The sequence below is a fragment of the Lycorma delicatula genome, chromosome 3 (genome assembly GCF_047948215.1).
Source record: "Lycorma delicatula isolate Av1 chromosome 3, ASM4794821v1, whole genome shotgun sequence".
NCBI classification, from domain to species: domain Eukaryota; kingdom Metazoa; phylum Arthropoda; class Insecta; order Hemiptera; family Fulgoridae; genus Lycorma; species Lycorma delicatula.
The window spans coordinates 176131963-176140994 of NC_134457.1; positions in this window are offsets into that span (position 1 = coordinate 176131963).

Sequence of the window (9032 nt, forward strand, 5' to 3'; positions counted from 1 at the left end):
GTCCTACAATGAATTTGGTTTCGGGGCCAATCATCAGTATAGTCAAATACCAACTGTATCTCAAGACATTTTCTCCAGTAACATCGGTTATAACACTCAACAACCACCCTTCTGTCAGCAAATCAACCAGAAACCTAACCAGCAACCTTCAGAAAATTTAGCATCTTCATCTGCCCTTTTATCAGTACAAAGCATCAGTTCTCAAACTAGTTCTGCAATTTCAGATATCTTAACTAAATATAACACTACATTAGACGTTGCTGTTTTTATAAATCAGCGTATATATTTTTAGTAAAGGGGACTTTAAGTATATAATTTCCTCAAATTGACAATTTTATTGTAATTCTTTTACTTTTAAAAATTAATAATTGTAATAAATTATAATAATTTTTTTAAAAATAATAAACTATTACCTTAATGTGATGATGAGTTATTCTTCTGGTGAAATGCTATCCCTCACTACATACTCGCATGGGGAAATATGATCTTTTATTAAAGCTAATAACTCATCAAATGACTCATTCGAAAATAATTGAAAAACTTTGGTGAGTGTTCCCTCAGTTTTGGGTACAGTGTCGCAAATACACTGTTTGTTAGCCTATCTCTTAATATAGGATGCACTTACCACTGCCGTTTCCTTCTTGTTCTATATCGACCGTATAATAACCAAATACATGTTAGTTCTTCCAATTCCATAGTTCAACTGTGACAGTAATTTTGTAGATTGAACGTGTAAATTGTTTGTATGGAATGCATTCCAAGCACTGTGGAAGTGCTCTCCATGTGTACAGCACTCTGAAATGCTAACTCCGCACTTGACGTGGCGTTAAGCGCTCTCATGTGTACATAGACTTAGTATAAACATTTAATTTATTATAAAACTGAGATAGCAATGGTGAGATATGTATTGACGCAAGGATTATGCTGTATTTTTATTCCCCTCAGCTAGACAGGAGTTGATGCATCAGTTTGTCAAAAATATGTATAATAAAATTAGTATACTTCTCTTGTTTTATCTGTGCAAAACAGTAACTAAAATTCATACATTAATCTAATGTATAAATTATGAGGTGGCAGGTGATAAAATTTCTATTTTAGCAACGTGAAGAAAATGTTCTGATATAGTCTTAGTCACCCTTTTTCATCATTAGAAATTCAGTGTCCCCATTAAACTTTTATCCCTTCTTTTCTCAAAGTATGAGATGCCTGATGTGATTATGTTTTTTTACTTTATTTAGGGGTTTGATGTAAATTACATTAATTTTATGCTTGCATGTATAAAAATCAGTAGTTATACTCTGTAGTGCTAGCGCAAGGCTTTAGGCCACTTGTCCACAATAAAACTTTTTACCGGCTGTCAGTACAGTAAAATAACTGATTTGTCAGTAATACATTGTTTGATATGTGTGTTTGTACATAACCAGCCTGACAAATTTCCCAGTTCCAGTGCACAGACAGTCCCTCAGGTTGGCAGTGAAACATGTTTTGACATGCTTATCCATGAGCCAGTAAATTGTTGGTTGTAAACCTGGTGGACTACAGACTATTAATTATTTGCAATCCACAGTGTTGATATATACATGCTTAGATATTTTATTTCATAGAATGTTGATTACACAACATGGGGGTATAAAATTCTTTAGTAATATCTAAAAATACAATTTACTGGTTTATTTAAAAATGAATTTGGAATTAAATGTAAATGAATTATTAACATAGTTGAAAGACCAGTTGTGTGGGACAAAACAACTGACAATTATAAGGACAAGAGGCTTAATTTTGCAGCTTGGAAATATGTATATAAAATAATCTTCAAAGATGTTGATACAGTGTTGAAAAAGGAGAAAAATGACAGGTATATATACATTTTTAAGTATATATTTATATGACACAATTTTATTTATTATTACGATACAATTTTTTAAAACAATATAGTTATTAATTATATACTTTAGTATGGACCCAGTGCAGATATTGTTCTGCCAGAAAATAGATCCAATTTCAGAAATTAAATAGTTTAAATTCCTTCTGAATATTGTTTCATATCTATTAATTCAGAGTTAAATCCATGGCTGTATCAACTGTATTTTTATTAAGTCCTTTAGAATTTCTATAATTGTTAATATAAAACATGTCTGAACTGTAGAAGTCATAAAATCTTTTTCTTTCTCTCTTTTTTCTGTTTAGCCTCCGGACTACCGTTTAGATAATTCTTCTTAGGATGATATGTATGAGTGTAAATGAAGTGTAGTCTTGTACATTCTCAGTTCGACCATTCCTGAGATGTGTGGTTAATTGAAACCCAACCACCAAAGAACACCAGTATCCACGATCAAGTATTCAAAACCGTGTAAAAATAACTGGCTTTACTAGGATTTGAACGCTGTAACTCTCGACTTCCAAATCAGCTGATTTGGGAAGACGCGTTAACCACTAGACCAACCCAGTGGGTAGAAGTCATAAAATCTAGAAAAATTCATTAACCAGTGGGAATATTCTTCATCTATTGCTCATTCAACAATGTACACTCTCAACAAAATATCTTGCTATGTTTAATTTTTAAACATTTCTTTACATTGGCCTAGCTTCTTGACTACCATAGAGACAGTAAATTTGGGTGCAGTGCAAAAGCTTCATCACCTACAAATAAAAATGTAATTTCCCTGTGTTTATATAACCACTTTATTGATGCTTGATATTATTTGCTTGCCACCCACAGTTCCAAAAAATTGGCTGTAATTTCATAATGATGTACCATACTAGCCATTTATCAACTGTCACGAGTTGGCATATATTCTTCATGTAACCACAACCATATACTAACACAAACCTTGTGTATGATTCTACTAATTGTTTTTTATTCCTAATCTTAAGGTAAATGGAGGTCTGAAAAATTATTACTTGTAGGTAAATAGCTCAAAATTTTTTTTTGGCAAAGTAGGAAAATGAATATCAGACAACATTATGAAATTCTATAAGAAATTAATTGACAAAATTAATTTTAATGCTGGAGCAAAAATAAGAAGCATATGTATGTGTTTTATGATTATGGCCAACTGATTTTAATATTACAAATCAAACAGGTAACTATGACCAATAATAATAATTTCATTAATTTAGAATTAAGTTGTAATAATTATGTTCAAATAATTGCCACCATGGTACAATATCTTGGTTATGTTCTATTTTATAATGAGTTGCTAGTTCATATTTTGTAATAAATAAAATACATTAAGTATATTTTAATTAAGATGTCAGGTAGTGAATTAAGTTAACTGAATTAATGTCTACATTTCAAACATACTTTTTCATGAATAAGAAGATAAGGAGTAATATTGTAATGGAATGTTATAGTAATTATATGAAAATAATGTCAATGCTTGATTTGCAATCTCAATAAATTACATAATTGTAAATAAATGTATTATACAATATATTCAGTGAATAAATATGTACCATAATGATCATGTACAATAATTAGTCTATAGACATTTAATAGTGAAAGAACAAATATGAAAACAAATTAATGTAATATATACAAATTATTTTATAAATAATGATACAATATTCATGAACACAACATTCATATTAGTAGAACATAAATGATATTACAATAGTATAAAACCAGTAAAAAATATTATTTAAAATATTTAAATCAATCCTCAGATTGGTTATATTCATAATTTATGCACAGGTTTTTGTAACTGACCATTAGCTGTATTTAGGTCAACAATCCTAACTAGGTTGTCAGAACCCAAATAAACTTGGATGTGGAAGTTTTGTTGTAATTAATACCAAATCAACACGATGATTACATGATAAATGGCGTTGCAAATAGATTCCATAATTTTTGAAGTTCTAGACCTCTGCCCTCCTTGAAGAATCATAATTGAACAGATTGATAAGAATTTGTGTGCGGTAGTGGTAGTATACATCAATAACTGATGTAGCTATGTTTTTGATTGTGGCCTTAAATCATGATAAGGGTTATGTTTATTATTAATAATGCGTTTAAATGTATTATGTTAAGATGTGAATTGAAGGTTTTAGGGGTTATAATAGTTTCCTTTACAGACACCGTACATGTTTACACTTTGATTGGGGAATATTCTCTTGAGATATTTGAATGATCTACTTTATTCTTAGAATTGTGAATACTGTTTATTATTCTAAAATTGATCGATGATATCTGTACTCTAGGTTGTGCTTTCTCAATAACAAAAAAAAATATCTTTCAACATTCGACCTTAGTTGTCTCATCTGGATTTGTTGATGCCCAGAATAGCATGAATCGTGTTCTTTTAACTTTTCTTCGATTATTTTTTCTTCATTACATTGCCAACATGATATGTATGATTGAAATTTGAATTTCAGACTTGATAATTTAGAATCAATTTTGTCCATATGGGTGAAACACAATACACAACTGTGTTTCTTAGCGTAAATCTTAACATTGATTTTTTGAATAACCGATTAATGGAAATGGCCTTTCCCCAGACAATTAAATCAATTATTTCCCAAAAAGGATGTACAATCAATGGACAAATTTTGAATAAAATTTTATTTAAAAAGTTAAATTTTGAATAAAAACTGATTTTTATATTGTTTGTTATTATTTAAAGTAAAGCATTTGTTAAAAGGTGTGTTTAAAGTGTTAAAAAATTTAGATAGAAATTGGACTACTATAAATTCATGTGTATTAACAGAAAATTGCATCGCTGCAAGCAAATTTAGATGTGAGAATATTTTGTTAGATTCTAAGTCATAATATAATTTTCATTTGTCAATGGTAGATAAGGCTTCACTCCTCAAACAATGTAAGTAGTGTACTTTTTTAATATTAAGTTATCTCTTATTAATTAATTAAGTAATATATTAAAATAGTTTTGCCACTCTATATTTGCAATTACAATTAAATTATTTATTAAATTTTGTAATTAGTACACAAATCTTTCAACTTTTAATTATAACTAAGATTAACGTTAATCCTAGTTATAGCAGGCCTTAACTAATTCCCTTTGTCTAATTATTCTAATTGATCCATTTTCAAAATAATATTACTTAAATTAGCATTGTGAATTATTATTGTAGATGAAGTATGAAATGAATCAAATGATATTGCATAATTGATGAAACAGTGTAAATTCAATGTAAAAACAAATTAAAAAGATATGTAAATGTTCATGTAGATCTAATTGTTGCAAGACTTTAAATGTAATTATTTGTTGAATATGAAGATTCATCAAATTTTCAGATTATATATCCGCAGTTTGAGGACCAAAAAATATCTTCAAATAATACTGCCCTAGTACAATACCTTGGTTAGGTCTAATTATTCTATAATAACTTGTTGGTTCATATTTTGTAATGAATAAAATAAATTAATTATGTTTAAAGTATATTTTGATAAGATGTATGTAACATTCATTACATGTTTTACAATGAATTTGATTTGTATATTACATAGTTGTAGAATATATGCAAGCTACTGAATGTACATGTGTAGTATATCAAAGCTTTATTTAGACTAAATAATATAACAAAGTAACAATACTTTAAATGTCGGCTGGTAAATTAGGCCAACTGAATTATAACATATTTATATACTTTTACATGAATAAGAAGAAAAGACAGTTCTTATTACAATTAATGAGAAGTAAATGATATATGTGACTGAACAAGTTAAACTATCGTAAAAATATACCGATGAGAAAATTTTAATTTGATAAGTATAGTATTTCATTAAAAAATAGTGACTGTAAATTATTTTACATAATTGATTAGCTGATTACTGCCATTATTATTTATAATTTTTATTATATTGTTTATAGCCAAATAATTGCTTGTGTTTACTAACCGTTAGGTACTTTACAGCCTTCACATGCATTTTTGGATTTCTATGCAAAAATCTCTTGATGGCTTTAGTAAGTGAATGCTGACAAGTAAGCACCACTTTGATGCCACATCCATCATTGTTCAGTTAATACAAAATTAGCAAGTAAAGCAGATCATTTTGTTGCACTTTGACAACATATTCATATTGGACCTATTGCTGTCCAAAATCAGGGCTTGGTTTAGCATTTATCAACTGTTTGTTAAAATTGACGGTTTCATTTTTTTACAATTAAATATTGCCTAGTCCTTTGCAAAAACGGTAGTACAATTCCATAATCCCAACATATAAATTGAACAGCTTCCGGTTTTTAGAGCATGTTTACAAACCAGGTTAAGAAATAAAAATAATATGTAGATGCCAGTCTTTTATGGAATTTTAAGAAAATCAATTGATGACTCTTCAGCGTGTCCCAATTACACTTCCATTCTTAAGTTACGTTACCTATTATTTGTTTGTTGATTTTTATTGGCTGAATATTCTATGATTTGAGCTGTAAACCAGAATTCCGCTGTTGTTTTCTTTTAAAATCAGTACTTTATTATATTCCAATATTGATGCATCTGATGTCAAACAGAATTGATTATAAACTAATTTTTGTATTATCTGAAATAATTTTTTTTTTAATACTTATATAAAAAAAAAAATAACATGGGCTGTCTGTACTTCTGTAATAGATGTGTCATGAGCAAATTTATCAAAAGATAGTTGCATTGTGGGGTGAAATTAAGTTACAGTAAGTTAAATTACATTAACTTTATTTAAATCTGTCGATGAGTGCAATACTATCATTGTTGTGCCCAGAGGAGAAGCACACTATATTTAATCAAAAACTGTTAAAAATAAAGCCAAGTAAATGAAATTAACTAAAGAGAATACCAATTATTGATTCTTCTATTGACCAAATCCAAAGTAGAATTATATTTAATTTTACTTTACAGACTAGCACTATAGCTATAGAAGGGAAATTATTATAATTGGTCCAATTTGAGCATATGCGGTTTTCACTGGATCTTGATATTTTGACACCTAAGGAACCAAAAAACTGGAAGGAAATTTTCCAGATGTTCATATGTGTGTTCAGTATCTCACACCTTATTTCTCCAGAACTACTGGACTGATTTTGACCAAACTTGGTCAGATTACTTCTGTATATGGGGCATTGATGCCATTAAATTTTCAACTTAAAAGGTCTAAAGGATGAGGCTGTAGAACAAGGTCATCCTCAGGTTCTTGATATTTCATCTAATTAGTCTTAATTTTCTTTGGCACATTTGTTAATAAAAAATAATATCTTCAAAAACATTTTTCAAAATTGCACCAAAAAATGCTCTAAACTAGTGCTAAGTGAGTATTCTGCATCAACAGTACCCCCTGTCATTACAAGAAGCGCTGAGATGTAGAGCTGTACAAAAAATATTTAAATAAAATTATAAATATTTTTAATTAAGTTGTGTGTGTAAGTCGTGCATCAGAAAAAAGCTGCATGACTGGAAAGCTGTACAACTGTCAGCTTTTTTAAGAATATTGGTAGCATCAGCTACAGTATAAGTTAAATGGAAACTATTGTTTTCTTTCAATAAAAAGCATCGATATGTAAGGCAAGTCCCCTTATTGATGGAGCTGGCTGCTGTATCCATAGCTTATACCAAGATTAAAACTGTGCTGTGTGCAACAATCATTCATTATTATAGTTTTATATGTGCACTGTAACAAAAGTATAAACTAAAAATATTTATGAAAAAATGGCAATTTTTCTTCTATTTGTTATGTTTTTGAAGACAACTTTATATCTCAAGATCAAGTTGAGGAATGGATACAACATTTGATACACATGTGTACATCAACTTTCTCTAATAAATAAACATTTATAATAAATGCATTCACAGATTTAAAAATAATATCTAGATACATTTTATATCTTAATAATCATAAATTTTTTTAGGAAAAGCTGTTGAGCCTTTCAATGTAAACAAAATAACACCTTATTTTTAAAGTTACAGAGTTGTTGCAGAAAATTAATAAAATATTTTTCAGGCACATTTCATCATCGCAAATAAAAAATTCCTAAATTGAAATAGTTAAAACAACTTAAATTAATTAAATATTAGTTATTAATGTAAAAATTAAATTTAGCAAAAACAGTAACAAGTTGTGCAGCTGTGCGGTAAAGTTTTTGTATTGTATTACAGTTGTGATGAGTACATTGTTGTAGTATACTAGTAATCAGTTATTTTTAATTTACTGCATTTTTATCTTCATTGCATTGGTTTTTTTTCTAGTCTTGAAAATCAATTATTACTTAAATTGTTTTGATATGACAATTCTGCAAAACCAGTAATTTTATCTATATTGTGAACAATGAGTTGCTTGCTAGTGATTTATGAAAATGGCTGAGACAAGAAATTTTGTAAAAACACAACTAATCTGCAAATCTTCACAATTACTGCCATTGTGCACATGAAATTCCTCATGCTTATATGCAGTCAAGATTTCAGCAATCATTTTAAGTAAGTGTTAGGCTAGTGTCATTGGCAAATTCGCTGATTGATCCACATTTCCTGCTATCTTGGTAACCTTTAAATCATGTTTAAAGTGAGAATTATATCCATTTCCTAGTAAAATAACTCCTGAATTATTTGGATATCATTCCTCTGTAACTAGTTCATGCATGACGGTTTTCTATCATACTTAAGCATCAATGTCTGCCAGTACTTGGACAATTACTTTTCCTGAAAGTTGTATTGGTTGTTCAGGAATAATAATTTGGCCCCAAGATCATTTTATCTAAACCCAATAGATTTCTATCTTTGGGAACTTGTAAAATGTATTGTTTACATTACACCAATGTTTAAAGTTGAAAATTTTCAGTAGAAAACTTAAGAAAATTTTTAACATTGGAGCAATATTATGAAATATTTAAAAGAGTTAGGCAGTTCTGAAGTCAACTGCTACTGGTACTGTCATCAATGAAGGCCAATTTGAATATTGGCTCTAGGGAAATTGAAAGTAAAATTTATATGCTATTATTTGTGTATTTAAAGTTTTTATTGTTTAAATTCTGTTCAAATTTGCATAAATCTTGTTTAATTGTGTAGAGTATGTTAAATCCTGTTTTCCTGTAATGATAAATAATCTT